The sequence below is a fragment of the Bacillus rossius genome, chromosome 16 (genome assembly GCF_032445375.1).
Source record: "Bacillus rossius redtenbacheri isolate Brsri chromosome 16, Brsri_v3, whole genome shotgun sequence".
Lineage (NCBI taxonomy): Eukaryota > Metazoa > Arthropoda > Insecta > Phasmatodea > Bacillidae > Bacillus > Bacillus rossius.
In genome coordinates this window covers 13,995,375-14,014,086 of record NC_086343.1, presented here as the reverse complement: position 1 = coordinate 14,014,086, position 18,712 = coordinate 13,995,375, and the positions used below count along the sequence as shown (strand labels likewise).

Sequence of the window (18,712 nt, the reverse complement as noted above, 5' to 3'; positions counted from 1 at the left end):
ATGGCCACGAAAAATACAAGTTAAAATAAATTTTCATGTGTTTTGTCATGTGTTTTTGCCAAGGATAAACAAGTCTTCGATCTGTTTCTGCAGTTTATCAACATTTTTTCTGGTCTAAGTCACATACAGGTACTTTGCCTTCAATCAAGCTGAAGAAAGTTCAATAAACTGAAAATGAACTGAAGAGGAGCTTTGTTTACGGTACTGAACAGAAAGTTTTAGCAGACGGATGACAGCAGATGGGTAAATAACACATCACTCTTCTTGCGCAGTCATACCAACTGAATGTTTTGGAAGCGTTCTCAGCGTTTCGTGATTCGTGCATGGTGAACTCAAACGAGAAATCAATAAAGAAAAGAAGTTTAAAACAAGAGGAGCGTGAATCCATTATTATTTATCATGTAGTATTTTTCTATTCCGACAAATTTTCCGCTGAATCATAAATATTTTAAAGAATGCAAATATTTCTTAAGCTTTATTTTTACATTAAATAAAAAGATACACAAATTTTAAATCATATTGTGTAGATTTTCACGCAAAACATCAAAACGCTCACATTTTTTTAATTTTATATTTTACCCTTTAATTGTATGTCTGAACAAGTTTTTTATTTCATGATTTTTGCGTAGGTAAATATCGCGGCCGATTTGGTATGCGCTCAAATAATACATTTTTTTTTAAAGGCTGTTGCAATTGTAGTGGATGAAAAACTCTGCGAGAATTTAAAAAAAAATTATGCATAAGAATGCTTTGTAAGAGTTATGTGATTTTTCATCCAGTTAAAACATATCTCGTCAAAGAGAATCCGATAACAGATCAATTCTGTCAATTTTTATTTTGTTGTTTTTTTTTTTTAGTTCAATACAATTTTTCTGTGGATTTTTCCGCTTACAAACAATTTCTTGTAGTCATTCGTATATTCTGTTCCACGTAACTGATCTCAAATTTGACAGTTCTCAAAATGAGTAAAAATGATATCCATTTCCCAAAATACTTTCGGAGTGAAACACGATGTTTATTTGCGAATACTGACCGCCACATGAAGTTGTTTAAAAACAATTTCGACAGAACAGCGGTGGTATGAAGATACACGTTGACCGTCGGTACTTTCAAAGGCTTGATACAGTTTTGTACGCATTACGTCTGTTTCCCCTTGCCTACTATTCGGCCAGAATCTCTCCCGAAAATGATCGCCACATTTAATCCACGCTGGGAATTGAATTGGTGATGTTTGTTGGGGAATGGGGGGGACCGCTTTGATCACTTTCAGCCACCCTTGGTAATAGACCGTTGCTCAGGGTGGGAAGTTAAACTGCGCCAATAAATGTTTATTGCTCTATACCTTCTGCAGCACGGGACTTTTATGGGACCATACAAGCCCCTGCTGCCATCTTGACTTCGGACGCCAGGGAATGAAACGCTACCATAACTTTATTGCGCGCGCAGTCTCTGCAAAAGATTATTGCAACGAATACTCCTACGAACACATTCAGATCGTCAAATGATAGGCTACTGTTTATTTTAAAATAAGTTTTTAACCTTCCATGTTTTTTTTTGACGTGATAACGTCTTATAAATCGATGAACGCCGGCTGCACCCACGAAAAATTTTCACGTTCCGCCTGAGCCGTGCGTGCGAGAACCGGCCAACCACCGTGCGAGAAAATCTTCTATAATATTAAACAGGTTAAGGCGGGCTTTTTAACTAATTGTTCGTGATTATATTTAAACAAATTATTTAATTTAAATTTTGCAAAAACTGTAAATAATATTTGAAAATTAAAAAGTATGCAATTTTTCATTAATTTTTTTATGACGTTATCACGTAAAATTATCGTCCGTAAACCGACTTTACAGACAACCCCCCTTTTTTTTCTTTTAAAAGAATACAAATTACCCCTCACCCTTCAAATCAAATACTACATTACCTACTTACTTACTGTCTTTTGATATATGAACTTACCATGAAGTTATTTTGAAATATTTCAAAATTAGCATCAGATTATGCACAATAATTCAAGTTATTTTTTATGGAGATTTAGAAGTAACTTACAAATTTGTTTGCAACGCGGTAGCGCTAGTTAAATTTTTTTTTGCTAAAATATTCTATAGTGAAAATTTCCGAAAGTAAATAATGGATGATTTGACGGTGCTTTTTTTTTCTAATTTAAAGTGTAAGAGGTTTTTAATTCACCGTTAATCTTCCCGCACATCGAGATTATTTGAGCTATAATAACAGTTAGCAACAGAATCTAGATATTAATTTCGTTGAGTACAAACATGTACGTTTGTTGGCTCGAAAATTTTTTTGACGTGATAACGTCTAATAAATCGATGAACGACGGCCGCACGCACGAAAAAGTGTCCCGTAATGCTGTGTCCCGTTACGCTCATTGTATGCTTGCGCCGCATCTATCTCTCTTCCACTCGATTGGACTTTTTCATAGCACATTAAACTTAAAAAAACTCCCATTCGTTTCCTACTTTTCCTATCATCGTCCTATCCTTAACAGAATAACACAGATGGAAGAAGTTAAATAGCAAACATGTATAAAAGTTATAGTTTAAAAAAATCTCTTCGGTAAAGTAATAAACATATTTGAATTAATGAGTGCAAATAAAAGTAAATTTATCAATTAAATGGTAGGTTTCATTTCACTCCTTCTTTGTATCCATACAAAATAGTTGTAATTCTATAAAAAATGATTCAATTTTATTGATAAAAGTATGCAATCATTTCATCAATGTTTTGTTATGACGTCACGTTAAACTATCGTCCGTAAACCGACTTTACAGACAACCAATTTTTTTTCTCGGTTTCAACCTACGCGCATTTCCCGTAAGCACACATCGATCCGAGCTGTAACCGCCCGTGTGGACAGAACTAGCCACGCGCCTCCCCTAGATGAACTCAACCCTCCCCCCCTCTTCCCAACCAAAAACTTTCCACTGGCTGTCGGTGATTGGTGGGCTAACACCGAGTGCGTCTCTAAATCCGGTCCATTCTCCCCCCTCCCCCTCCCCCTCCATCCATCTGCGGGGCCTTCACACGCGTGTACATTGTTCATTGCTTCTGTTCCGCCGCCGTGTTTACAGGATCAACAGGGAACCAATCACAGCTGCCGCCATGCGAACATTTTGCGCCGTCGACGAAACAGTCGGTGGACAGAATATAGCCACCGCATCAACAGGCCTCTTTTAAACCTTTACCCCCCCCCCCCCCCCCTTATTTTTCCCACACACACACCTATATATACACACATACGCCGAGTCTGAATTCCACCGACGAAATTCGGCTGTAGTTTCAAAATGACAAACTAAGATGAAAACATCTATGCGTTTTTTTTTTAATTCGAAATAATAGAGAAAGTATTTAAGATTTAACTGAACGCAGTTATACTACCACCGCGAATTTTGACGCTGCAGCAAAATTAATTCAATTGAAATGATTAGGAGTAACACCATTATTTTACGCACAATTTTCTGGCGCGTTATTACCCCCGCTAATTTTCAATGAAATAATTTTGTGACAACGACCAAATTCGTAGTTGTTGTAGAACTTTTCTATCTATATTAATAAAATGTAAATATTTGTTTTGTACAAAATAGCTTATCCCCGAAATTTCTTCATCGATTGCTTTGAAATTTTGAAACAACTTTGGATTAGTTTAAGGGCGTTATTTTTATACCTATGTTACACATGTGACAGGTAAACAGATACAAAAATGTAGATAGGGAAAAAATATAAATGCATGTGTGTTCATCTTCTGATTTGTAAAGATAAAGATATAGATATATATATATATATATAGAGAGAGATATGGAGTTATACCGATATATAGAGCGATAAAGCTAGGGTTATATAGATAGAAATGTAAAGTGATATAAATAAGGAGGTAGACTGAGATATAGATAGAAACATAGATACATATAGAGAGATAGAGTGATATGGAGTTATGAAGATAGAGCTATATAAATATAGATATATAGAATGATTTTTATATATAGCGTTAAATATAGTGAGATTTATGAAGGGACATACATAGAGAGATAGTGAGAGATGCTTTGTATATGTGTACATTCTTCAATCAAATTACAAAAATTTTGTATGCTTTCGCTTTTCTTTCCATTTTACCAGACAGAGCTACAGCAAAGTGTGGCCGGTACAGCTAGTTTACAATAAAAACGCAACTGACGACTGAAAAGAACGATTACAAACCAAAACAAAACATAACTAAAGGTTTTGGAATTTAACAATAGTATCCAAACAGAAAAACAACAAATTTCATATGGATAAATCATAAACATACGTTTAACAATCTCTCATGCTCATACATGCTAGTAGCTGTTCGAAGAGGGGTTGCCAGGAAACTGAATGTAAACGAACCATTTGATTGTATTGTGGTAGCAGTCTGAAACACATTATAATGTAATTTAAAAAGCGAAATAAAAGTAATAATGTAAATCAGAACCTAGCCTCAACACGATGTTGAATGATTTTTGCTTTTTACTTTCTTTATGATGAAATTGATCTAAAAGAGGATTTTTTAATTTAGGTCGCAATTTGAGAGCTTTACAGGAGAACAAAACAGCTCTTTCAATAACATTTTTTTTCCGCCAACCTACATATGTGTGTAGCCAACAAGACGGAATGTATTATTAATTTCTCCCGAATGTGGAACATTTTCCAACTACCACAGATACATAAAATTGTAAATGTACTTCCCTTCATCTGGCTCAACTACATAAATGTTTTGACTGAGGTTCTTAAAATCTTTAGCTAAAAACATTAGAAAAAATGTTTGACTGTCTACGATCTTATAATTCGATAGAAAACGAATTATTAACAAATGTAATAAAAGTAAAATATCCATTTCGGAACTTAGGTTTGTCTCGTTTGACTCTGAAATACAGAATTTGTAAAAACAAACCGTAAAATATTTTTTTTAAGTGAAATTTTTTTTCTTTGATAGTTATGTTATCCTAAATATTAAAACAAATGCAAAGTCGATGGTTTAAAAATATTCTCCCATCTATTGGACTGGCGTAACATCAACGTCGTAGATTTTTTCACAAAAAAAAAAATAAAAAATTGTAGTTGGTCTGTATTTATCTCTGGCAAATTTTGTGTCGCGAACTTTTAAATTGGCGTCTTTGTGAGTCACAAATAGAGATGAATTTCCCCAGCTTTGTGCGGACAAGTTTCACAATCCTTCGACCAATAGACGAGGGAGGAGAAAAAAAAAACACCCACCACTACACACCAACCCCCCCCCCCCCTTCCCCCTTCACTTTGTACGACGTAAGCACGTCACGTGCCGCAAGCCCCAATTTCTATTTGAAATTAAGCCAAGGCTTACCGCGTCACGGTCTGGGCAGCCCTCGTCGTTGATTACGTCACGATCCGTGGGGCAGTGGCCAATAATCCTCTTACCGACATGCGATACACCGTCGCATAGTGTACATGTCCTCGCACAAAAACATTTTACTTCAGTCTCTTCATTGATCGTGTTCGTCAGTACTTCGCGAGCTGAATTTTTAACCAACAAAGGTTTTTTTTTTCAATTGCTTTCATTACTACTGTTTTACAATAATATGAAAAGTCTTCTGCCTTATTTGAATTCTCAACACATTTATAAAAATACGATTATTTAATGTCTGCAAATTAATAAATGAATTTATATGTAAGTTTTCAAAAGCATATAGGGTGCGGTGAAATAAATATTAATGGATAATACAACACTGTCGTCTTTAAGTACACATAATATACACGTGGACAAGTAAAAAATAGCTGAAGAACTGAAGCGTTAAAACGTATTTTATGCTAAACCACTTTGAACAGAAAGTCTGTTCAAAAACCAAAAATGTCCTAATTACTCGGGGAAAAAAATTTATTTATTTTTTGAGAAAAATATTTTTATTGTAATTTTTTTTAAATTTTACTTAACCAAATTACCTTTCTTTACATTTCTCACTTAAAACTCTTAAAAATGTGTTCCTGTAAAAAGTCATAAAAAAATGTTCCCATTATGACGGGTAAAATTTTCATAATACCTAGAAATTCCCATTCACCCTATACTTCATTGTAATTTTAATTTATTCAGAAGAAATTTGTTTCACTTTATTTAAGTGTTAAAATTCGCCCAATTTAGCTCATTGGACTGAAATTGTTCTCTATAGTTTCAATGTTTCACATAATCTTACCTTACCTGTAAAGTTTTTGTTCTTTCATATAAATTACATTTTTATTGGGATTTTGGTACCAAATAAAAACAATAACTTTTTGCAAAACGTTAATAAAAACAATTCATTTCAAAAGCCTAAAGAAAATTATTGGCCGTTTGGATGGAATTGTAGCATTGTTCATGGAGAGACAATTAGTTTCCAAAACTTTATTTTCTAGCCCATAAATTGATTTGCTTGACTTTTCACAAGAATGTAAATAAGTTAATTATAGTAGATATATACTTAAAAAATAATCTAATACTATTCATATAATAAAGTCATCTCAATTTTTAAGGTCACCTTTATTTTGTGTTTAAAAAATTCTGTAAGATTGTATCCAGTGAACAATATTTTGAATTAAAATTTGACTATCCTGATTGATCGAAATCCTTTATGTCAGTGGGAAAAAAATCTGCTTTTAGTTAGGGTTTTTGTTGATTAACTCCTTCGTATTAAATTTTTCAGCAAGCTGTTTTCAATGCGATGTGATTTGCACTCTAATGCCAGTAATGAGATCAGCAGTTAGTCCTAACTAATTTCAAATGTTTTAACGGTTAGGAAATCATATAACACCCAGAAATGCTCTTAAAGCACAGTGAGTCCTTTAAATTATTCTCTAGTATCTTGTTATTCTGTGTCCTTCAGAATTTCATGATTGATAGGGTGCTTTAATTTTACTATTTAATTCTGAAATAATTCATTATTTTTAACATAAATTCCTGTATTTTTTATTCAATTAAGTGCGTGAAAAATGCCCGCTGCTTGCCAGGAAAGGAAAATGATATCAATGAATTCCAAATACATAATTTAAAACATCCAGCTGACAATGTTTTGTTATAATTCCAACATGAAACCGGGCCCAAAATTATTTTTTTATTAAAGTAGTTAATCTTATTTTGAAACTAATTACCCGCCACAACTTTGCATGGATGCGACCCACTCGTTTGGCGACATTTAGATATATTAAGTAAATACTTTTAAGTATCAGGTTCTCGTAAGCGTCCGGTGTTTTTTAAAAAAAAAATAACTATATACCTACTGACACGTACTACCCATGACTAAAGAATTTCTTTGTAAATAATTTTAACAGCTTATTTTTTTCCGATAAGACGACACAAAACCAATTTTGTTGAGAAGTCACACGCGAATGGGCAAAATACTGCTGTCTTCGTGAAAAGCACTCAACGCTCAAATACCAACCAACAATTATTATCAAGTACATTGATTTGATGTACAAATCACGTATAAGTCAACGTAAGCCATGTAAAGCTCCCTAAAAATGGTCTTTTACGAGTTTATTACAAAACATCGGGATTTCTCTTCCATAATTTAATTGAATATTAATGTATCATACACATTTTTGGAAGAAATTTTTTCTAAAATGTCATGGAAAAACCGCATCTAAATCCATCGTGTAATTTAAGAGAATTAAGCGAACGAACAGAAAGAAAAAAACGCGTATAGGGACTTTTGTTTTATACAGTTTGGCGAAGGCACACATACAAAGGTGAGATCACGTTTCCCGACACTAAAATAAAAAAAAAATTCCCCTTGGCTTCTTTGTTAATGCCTGGCGGAGAAATGGTTTACCGTGGCGTGGCTGTGGGCGCATTGAGTTCACGTGTTTTTGTTTTCCCTTGTGTTGGCAGCCGTGACGGATGGACCCCGCTTCATCGAGCCCATACCCAACGTGACCGTCGCCCTGGGGCGGGACGTGTCTCTGCCGTGCGTGGTGGACAACCTGGGCAACTACAAGGTCAGTGGCCAGAAGTCGCGAGTGGATAGGATTTACTCTACGTTTTTCAGGAGCGCATGATGAGCAGCTTGGGAACTTCACCGCCTGCAGGGCGCTGCCGTAACGCCCTGCATCGTCTTAGGTTGTTATTTACACGTTAGAGCGCCGCACTGTCGCCCGCTGTCATTCCCCCGCGCACCCCCCAATCTATCATTCACAGCAGCTCAAGGTCGTTCAACGGGAGGGGGAAGGGGTGCTTGAAGAGTTCGACACTTGTCCGCTAGGGACCCACCACAAGTCGATGCCCTAGAGATGGTGGCGATTGCGGCGGTGAATTAACCAACTACCTCAAAACCGTATTAGAAATTTTAACCTGGGCTGGCGACTTCTATACAGTATATATGTTCAAAGATGGCGACCGCAGGTTGGCGACACTGCGGCGAGTCGGTCTCTCTACACGGTAGCCTACAACTCACGTAGTTTCGGTTCCCTGCAAGAATTTCCCAAGATTTCCCGAAGTTTTGCGTTTTGGCGTTAACGCCACTTCAGCCGCTAAATCAGAATTTCCCAATGAAAACCAGCATGTTGTGACTGACCTAACCTAACCTAACCTAACCCTTAGATTTTTTTTAATTTCAATTTTTGAGAGAAATCCGAAGTTGCACGAACGTGGTAGGGAACCGAAACTACGTGAGTCGTAGGCTTCCCGTCTCTCTACACAGGAAGGGGGAGGGAACCCTCTGTACTTTTACGAAACATTCATTTGGAAACCAGTTGCCAAGAAACAGTTTGCAACACTGCAAGAAATATATTGTTAGCTTTGTACAACACACGGCTATGGTTATTTTTTGCATACATTAAATACGTTTTTCGACATAATAATACTTAGTATATCTAAGGAAAATGAGCGCACAATTTTTATATGTTATTTAATGTTTCCTTAAAGCACATTTTTTTTTCAGACCACGGAAAAGATGATCGAATATTCAACAATTTGACTTTGTTTGGTTTTATAATGCTTATTGACGTGCGCCGTTGATACTGGAAAGCTGTTCAGGAAACGGTTTGCAAATAACTTTTAACTATAGCAGGTACTAGATACAACATAAAGCATGAATTCCTGGGGAAAAATCTGAACAGAGTACTGCGAACACCATTTTGTATTCATACAGTTGTTTTCATGTAAATGTACAAATTTACAAATATCTATAATTTTACATGAATATTGATGCTCAGCACGCATCTATGAACTATTTTCAGCAAAATGTCAACGATTTATATAGCTCGACTGGACGAATTATTTTTAAGTAAATTCCATTCGTCACACTTAAAATATAAAATTTATTTTATGGTCATCTGACAATAATACATTGAATTGAACTGGACTATAATGGATGGAGACCGAGCCTTCAGTTTCAGATCATTCATTCATATTTACTTTAAACACTGTTAAGTTGTAAATTTTATTGAGTGGCTTATCTTTCACAAAATAATTAATAATGAAATAATAATTTTAGGCGTAGTTATCTGGAAAAGGTTAAAAACAACCTTGACGATTTTTATGACGTACAAATACGTAGAATTAAATGTACTACAAAACAAAAATTTTCCGTTTGAGAAGCAATGCTATTGGCCACTTCGTGATATGGTTTAAATTACTTTGATAATAAATATTTTATTTATACTATCATTAAAAATACTCAAGTTTTGGATGAATTTAAAAACCGAGTAAAACAAAATAATTTTCTTAAAAAAAAAAAAAAAAAAAAACGTATTATGAAGTAGACAGGTGGCAATGCTTTTAAAGGAAGAATTTATTTTTGCTCTACATTTAATTCTTCATATATTTACGTTCCAAAAGCACTACAAATCTAAATTTGGCAGCTAATTTGCGAATCACAAATATGTATTGTTTGAGTGTGTGATAAAAAAAAATTCATTGCCACCCAACTTCGGGGGAACCTTAACCAGAAATGATTCCTGCGCGCGCCACTGTCCAACTATAATACAGTTACAGCCTCTCTCGCAGCCAGAGCCGTGTGTATGTGTGTGTGTTGGGAAGTAGGGAAGGGGGGGAGTTGTTGGGGGGGAGAGACCACGTCCTGGTCGTAAAAGCTCTCGAAGCTGATGGGACTTTAGATTTCCCCCTCTCCTCCCCAAAAGAACTTCTCCCTCGCCCACGGCCCAGCGGAGAAATATGACCGCACGTCGATATCTTAATCCACCCGGCTGTGTGATCGTTGTAACTCTATGGGCTTTATTTTTTTTTTGCGTCGGCGTAATCTGTACCGGAAGCTCGGCAACACGTACAGAAAGCCTCGCGTAGAAAAATTTGCGAGTCGCCGTGCTTCTACATTTGAACGTTGTGGGGGGGGGGGGGGGGGGGGGGGCAGAGAGAGAGAGAGAGAGAGAGAGAGAGAAATTTGAGCCACGAAGTCTGTAATTGTCAGGAGATGCCACAAGCTACGGTGGTTGAAGTGTATTTTTTTCCATCCCTCAACCATCAACGTCCTTAAAAAAAAAAGGGAGTTGTCTGTAAAGTCGCTTTACAGACGATAATTATACGTGATAACGTCATAAGAAAAACATTGATGAAAAAATACATCCTTTTTTTTCCAATTATTATTTACAGTTTTTGCAAATTTAATTTAAATGATTTTTTTAAATATAATCACGAACAATTAGTTAAAAAAAACCGCTTTAACCTGTTTATTACTATAGAAGATTTTCTCGCACGGTGGTTGGCCGGTTCTTGCACGTTCGGCTCAGGCGGAACGTGAAAATTTTTCGTGCAGCCGGCGTTCATCGATTTATAAGACGTTATCACGTCAAAAAAAAAATGCATAAAATTTTTGTTGACCTCACAAGATGATGGTTGATTTGCACGAAATGATTTTTTTTTTTTCTCTCGTCGTTAAACCAAACATCGTAATAGAACAATTTGGGAAACTCTGGCCATTTAGCACCGGCTAAGCGCGAGACACGTTGCAACATTCCACTCCACGCTGCTAAATTCCACTACTGCAGTTCCACGCAATTAAAACACATGGCAGGTACACTCCACACAGCTAGGTTCGCTGAACATCACTTGTCTCGCGTATTTCTTACCAGTTTCCCCATATTGTCCCTATTACAATATTGGAATATACACAATCACTACCACTATATACTTAAAATTATTGTAGTAAATCTATAGACCTTGTTATTACACTCTACAAACTTTGTTTGATTTTATTATTTAACTTGTTCCAATACCTACTGTTCGTATTTTATATATTCTTTTATGTTTATCTTTATACATACTTTTATGTTCTTGAAGTAGGCTAGGTTTTATTATAAACGGGTTTCATTACATGTTTAGTATTTGTATCTGATAAAATACGTGATTGCTTATTCATGTTAACTTTGTGAATCCTGCCTAGGTACGTGGAAAAATCTCGCATTTCAATGTATATAGACTTCAGAAGTACTGCGTCAAAACTCGGTTGTAAATAATTCTGCGAAAATTTTTTGTAACCAGTTTTTCTTCAGAAGTTTTGCCGTAAAACTTTTCTGAACTAGTGAAGTGTGTCATATCGATATTTCCGACAGAACGGACATTTTTCACGAGCAATTTTTTTTCTAAAGAATAACTGCAATGTGGGAAAAGTCGTTGAAGTAGAGAAAAATACGATTTTGGCATCCGATTTATTTTTTCTGCAAGTGGAAAGACGTCGTAACTAAAATTATAAGAATGTTATCTCCCTAGAATCTGCAGAATGATCCAATACAATAAACAGGATTTAAAAAGCGTTAACGCCGTTTGAATCCACGAAATATAACAATAATTGTAATAAATGTTGGCTGTATAATTTGTTAACCCGAATCACTTATTCATTTTACTCCTCGGTGCAAAATTGTATTTATTTAATTGGCTTTTTATGTGTGACGAAGTTAAGGTTTTTCCACCAATTCATCACACAAAAGTGTACAAATTATGAAAGATTAAAACAAAACTCTTATTACTAAGCTAACCTAAAAAAACAACAAATCCAGGACTACAAAAAACATTTTAATGACTTCTTTACAACATGATCTAAATAAACAAATTTATAGAAAATAAAGAAACTTATTTGTAGCATTGAAAAAACTCCACGGAGTTTTATGTTTCAGAAATTACTAAGAAAGTATAATGTAGGAAAAAGTTAAAAATGCAACAAACATTTTGTTCCTAGAAAACATTATTATTTTTTAAATATAAAAGTTGATAACAATTAAAATGGAAGTAATTATGAAGGAAACATGTTCACATCAATTATACACATTTCTGTTAGCTGCGAAGCAAACTTTATACTAAACGTTAACGATTTAAACAAATTGTGGAGTAGTAATGATATATGCCTACGATACGTAAAAATGATTAGGCACAAAAAAAGACAAAAACTTCTATACTCTTTAACATTATTACCTACCGTCAAACAGCATAATTACGTCATTGACGAGAAGCTTGGAAGATTAAGTAGGACATTAAACTTCACGAAGTTCAATTCCTGATGGTGAAATTCCAGTCTGAAAACACTTCCGTTTTAACTGCTGATTTATTTTCAAAAGTCTGAAGTGCAGAGGGAAAAAAAAGTTACTTCACCTTGGCAGCTGAAGCTGCAAGAGGAAGACAGAAAATAGGATGAAAATTCGGGATTGATTCAACTTTGAATCAAGAGTATCAAGGACATTACCGTGGATTTACAGTCAGCCAAGAACCATTCTTAAAGTTTGGGCTCACAAGTAGAGTTAGTAAATTCATTTTATTGTCATCACCATTAATCAATGGATTTTCTTGTGAGTCTATCCTAATAGAACTCCTTCAAATGTTGATGTACCACAAAATTTTCTAACTAGATATTTACTTAAATATTTTATTTGAACATCGGTCACGCCAGTAATCAAAATTATACAACCAATGCGTTACTCTTTATCTTTAATAATTGGTGACAGGCAGTAAATATCTGTTATAACATTTGAGACGTGACATTAAATGCAAAAAGAATTATCGTGAATAATTAACAGGAAGATGAAGACTAAGCTGTAAGACACTTTTAGAACAGATGTTTCTAGGAAGAAATTTTTACGTTTCCCGCCCCCTTATTTCTCACTTAATGGTGGAACTTACTGTCACTCAGATATGCGAGACACTTCGTTCGCCGTCTCTTGACATGTTATGGTGGCCGCTTTACTGTGTCATGAAACCCTTCCTTTGTCATTTTATATGACAGGAATGTTACTAAACGTTATTTTAAGGTGTAGCCAGCTATTCTGTTTCCACTGCAGGACTGTCATTAAATTCGAGAAAAATGCTAGCTACCCACGTTCAAAATATTTAGGGAGTATCAGCTATCATAACTGCGAACTTTTATTTTACGTATGTTGTATGTTTAACCTATAAAGTAAAAATGTTTATTTTATCGTGATCCGGGTCAGGACATTAGGACAAAGTTAAACTTTAAATAAAATAGTTTTGTTCATTTGTTGTAGTTTTTTATAAATGTAATTACCTAGTAGGAATATAGGTAAAGTAAAGTACTTAGTTATTTTACTGTCTGCTTCTTATTAGGTAGTTACTTAGTGAGTAGATATGAGATTTATGTAAAACTTTAGATAGCTTCATCGTAAGAAAAAAATATTCTTACGCTTATTTTTGTTCTCTTTAATGTGTATGTATATAGGCATATGTATGTGAATTTGTCTAACGATAACTTACAAATAATTGATTGGATATTGGATTTACGCAAAACTTGGTAGTTAAGCAGGAATAGCCAGTGTAATTTTAAAGTTCGTGTATGAGAAAAAATGGTCTGGGGATTATTTTATATATTAACAAATACAAATTTAATTTTTGAAATCAATTCTGGCTTGGAACCCAAAGAGGATAATATCCATAGATATCATGATGCAACATTCCTCAAAATGACTTAAAGAAAATAACAAGCAATTAAATGTAACGTAATTATATCTTCTACTACTACTGTAAGAATGTAGGTATTAGTTGCGTTGACTTTAAAAATTCTGCACAATTATCGTAGTTTCATATTATTATGTCAGTATTTTTTATGTTGCATTATAAATATTAGTTTTTAGTTTTGTATTATTATACTTGAAACTATTTTCTTGGGTTGTACTTTAGTTATTTTTTTTTCTTTGCATTTATTTGTTAGGACGAATAGCAAAGTACTTACATTTATAGGTTTTCTCGGGAATTTTTCTGATTTAATTTGTAAATATTAGTAAGTAGGTTGGTAGTTTTTTTTTACTTAAAACAGTTTCTTTGGTTTTTTTTATAATAATATGCAAGACAGTAATAATTTTGGCTAAAAACGGAACATCTCGAGTGCTCAGTTCAGGATGAAATATACTAGTATCATAATTTTATTCGCGTAACATATATTAGTTCGTCACTAAAACCAACTTCACATTGGCCCTGTAGCAACGTGAAACCGCTATATGGATCTCTCGTTACAATTCATATGTTTCACTGATTATAGGAATGTGACCAATAGACCTAACTTTCAAGCAGGATTAACCACAATTAGTCGTTGCGGTATCCCTTCTCCCTCAACACATCGGGCATGCTGTCCTGCGAAGGTTTTCATTACCGCAGAATACCACAGTGAATTTTTAGACATGGACACAAAAATATACTAGCAAAACGTCAACGAGCTTGAGAGGAAATGATTTTTGAGTAACGGAACTGAACTTGTTATATTTTTTTTTCAGAGAGACTGTTGTACGATTGGCACCACTGCAAATTACATAATATCCCGTGTTTTTTTTTCTTGCCCTTGAATTTTTCAGATAAGCTTCATCTACGCGTGTTCGGTTTTTGCGAAATTAGGGTTCCAAGCCCAAACCAATTTATTTTACAAAATATTTTTTTTTTTCCCCATTTGCGCACAATGAGTTATAAATCTCCTAGTCTCTGCGGATGATTGGTTACAGACGCTATTGCCAACACTGATATTTGTGAACGCGAAAGTTTTTCTTCGTGATTCAATTCTGGAAGCTGCATGAAAGATTAGAAAACATTCGTGGGAACAAAGTAAAAATAAGCATGTATATTCAGAGGATTTTTAATTCAGGCTAAAATATGAAAGCCGATAACAATTTTCAAAATTACTACTGCAAAGGAATGAAAACGTTTTCATCGTTTGATGCGATGATTGAGAAATAATCTTGTTCGGATGATAAACCTTCTGTGACGTCACATAGATATTGGAATTACGAGTTTTTCTGTAGGAGTATATTTTAAGGGCGTATTTAAAAAGTACTTTTAGGGTAAAAGGAGCGAGAGAGAAGGTAAATATCTATATTCAAAACAATTTTTAAAAATCTCTTTGTTTTCCTAAGTTTAATGTTTTAAATAAGAGAGACAGCAACCGAAGGAGATTTCATTTTGGTTTTAAAGTGTTTTTGACATATATTTGTATATAGATTCATTGTGAAAATTTGTCTTCGTTAAAACATTGATCATATATTCAGAGATTTACAAATTCAGTAAAAAAAGTGTTCATTTACAGAATTATTAAAGTTTTAGTCACTCCAAATAATAAAATAAACACTAAACACCAATGGCATAACATGACAAACTATTTGCAGAAGTCAGTCATTATTACATCCTGGCATTACATGAAATTTCAAATTATACTTTAGCAAAAACTTATTTTGAAAAACAAACGTAAGAACATTGTTTTGGAAAAAAAAACTGTTGAAATCAGGATGGCGTCTTTCGGTTGTGCTATGTCCATCTAAACACAATAAATCTGTATATTTTTTTTACGTACAAATATGAAGATGCACAACATTGTCTCACACAGAAGGAGCGACTTTGACACCCGTGTAGGATTTTGGGCTCGCATCGGATGGAAACCTCGGGATGAAACTGCCATCCTTCTGTACTTCAAAGCAGCGCTCCCAACTGATACAGGCATAGACGACTAGAGCAGTTAGGTGCCAAGAACATAGAATTCTCCTTCTACACAGGCGTATGAGGGCTAGATGCCGAGGAAAAAGAAAAATGTTTGGGCTAGTCAGAATCACTTGTATTTGAAAGTTAAGATAAAAACAAAGAGATGTCAAAAAAAAATACCTATTATTTAAGCTTGTTTTCTCCTTGATTATTTTACTTAAATTTTCAAGAAGCTTTTGCCATAACTTTTATAATTAATAATTATAATTATATTGGAAAATTAATTACCTAAGGAATTATTAGCAAAAAAAATATGGAAGAAAATAATTGAGTGAATAACGTATTTTTTAAGGCTCGTACGAACACAACACCATTAAGTCTAACCTAGTAGTACCTACATGCAAAGCAAAAATTCCGGGTCTCTGTACTTACAAAAAAAAACACTCCCATTTGGCGACAAGGAAGACAGACGTAGGTTCGATTTCAACAAAAAAAAAATTACAAATGCCAATCACAGTCCTGTGTTTTTTTTTTTGTCACTCTACAGAATAAGTCTGAATTCGACCTACAAACTTTGGCTGCAGGTTCGGAAAAGACGAGTTGCGACCTGAACTTCAGCAGTGTCGTGGGGACGGAACCCAGAACCCTCAGCTGAAGTTACTGCCGGGAAGGGGTTGTGGGGAGGAGGGGAGGGGAGGGGAAGGAAGGTTAATATTTAGCAGCGACGCCGGGGCGGAGCTACGTCCTCCGAGGACGGGAGACAAACGAATCAGCGTGTAATTGCAGCCGCCGCCGTCCTGGGGTTTGTCCGCCACGTCTCCTGGTCTGGCGGGGAGGATGCCTCGCATTGGCGTAGCTGTGTTCATAAAGTTTGGGGGGGGGGGGGGGGGGACAAATAATGATTCTGATGTCATGTAAAACCCATTTCCCTCTTACTAAGGCGGGGGGGGGGGGGGTCCGGGGGTCCTCCACAGGAAAATTTTGATTTTTAAAAGTGCAAAAAAATAGCACTTTTCAAGCAGTATTTGTATCTAACAATTGGATACATCGATGTTAAAATTATTATTGTTTCCTTAAGATAAAATTTGACGAGTGAAGAAGTTACAAATAATGTTGGGCAGAATAATATTATAAAATAAAAATATCACGGTCTAGAAAGTTGGGGGGACAGTCCCCTCCACCCAAAAAGTTCAGGAGGACACGTCCCCCCTGTCCCCCCCGGTTCCTACGCCCTTGATGCCTCGCTGCAACCGGGACTCTGGGACTCGTCGCTTCGCGTTTCTCCCCGGGACGACGGGCAAATAATTTCATCTCTACTGATTATTTCCCTACTTAAAATTTCACATGCACGTTACTTACTAAAGTGGCCTATATTATAACCGGAATTTCCAACCGACGACCTTTTATGCGCTCTCTGGATGATTCTCGCAATGGGGAATAAGCTGCGTTGTCGTTGTGTTGTCAATGTCGTCAGTTCAGTTTCATCGTTAGGTTCGTCTGTGTTCATCTGAGTTGTCCAAGGTTTTTTTTTAGCTCTTTTTCTGTATTAATTTTATGTTTTTGTTGCAACTGTCTTGTCGTTGTCAACACACTGAGCTCGTCTGTGCTGTAATTCTTTATGACCAGAGACTGGAAAAATTCCCGCTTTGGATGACCTCTAGGATGGACTCCACAATCCCCTACACACTCAGGAAAATGCCACCTGCTCATTGGCTATTGACTCGTGACACCTGTCAACTGGGACGCTTGCGATTCGATACTTTTTTGGTTGAATGTTTTTCTTTGGCTCAAAGTCCTTTAGCTAAACTGTGAGCCAATCAGAGAAGCAATATAAAGGTACAGTTGTTTGGATTATGGCATATCGTGAAATGAATCCGCGAATTTTTCCGGTCTCTATTTATGATTAAATTCCCTCCGCGTAATTCTCTGTGCTGTCTAGGTGTGTAATATTTTACGTCAGATGATGTATGTTCGTCTGTTATTTGTCTTTATCTTTTCTGTCCATCCTCGAGGTTTTTCTGTGACGACCTCCTAGTGCAAACCAGTAATGGACTATGTCCACGAAAAATTTCAAAACGATCACTTCGTAGATCTGACTTTGATCGTCATCGACCTACGTCACGTCTCGCGCGGTGCTTTTCGCGCGACGATGCGACGATTACGCGCGTCGCGGGAACGTGATTTCTTCATTAGCGGAATCGGTTTGGTATCACGGAACTCCATTATCAGTGTTCGGTTGATTTCTGCGCCGAGCGACGCTGCGTCAGGGGATGTCAGGGTGTTTCCGCCGGACACCGGATGCCCACCGATATTTATCGATCGGTCGATCGTCAAGAGTGCTGACGGAACGTTGAAGGCTCGATTACACTGGATCCACACTCATGGCTGTTTCATTTCTCATGAATATTTGGTAGGTTTAGTAATTTGATTAATTCGGTCATAAGCTCGCCAACCAAGGCATTGTCTCACACGCCAAATTTATTATTTCATTTTCTTGCAGTTAGGTACTATATTTTAGGGAGAAAGGAAATATAGCGATAATATTTAGACCATTCAAATTTTATTTCTTACAAATTTTATCATTTGGTTTCGATAAAGCATAACATATAACTGAGGACAAAGACTGGTCTTAATATTGACTAGTACAAGCGTTTAGTATTATAAATAAATTTTTGAAATGTGTAGAATTTTAATACTCTAAATAATTTTACACTCTTTTATCGTCTTTTTTGTAAATCTATCTTAACGCAGACGTAATATTTAATGTCACACGATAAAAAAATTCTAAAAGCATAATATATGTTAAACAAATTT

The 18,712-nt window shown here is 35.5% G+C and overlaps 1 protein-coding gene across 1 annotated transcript in view; it reads left to right on the top strand.

The window, feature by feature from the left end:
- Nucleotides 1-18,712, top strand: part of LOC134540145 (lachesin-like) — a 306,225-nt gene that overhangs the window by 78,493 nt on the left and 209,020 nt on the right. Inside the window, exon 2 of the mRNA XM_063382681.1 lies at nt 7,874-7,980. The gene's annotated coding sequence lies outside the window, so the exon portion shown is untranslated. The remainder of the gene's footprint in view (nt 1-7,873; nt 7,981-18,712) is intronic.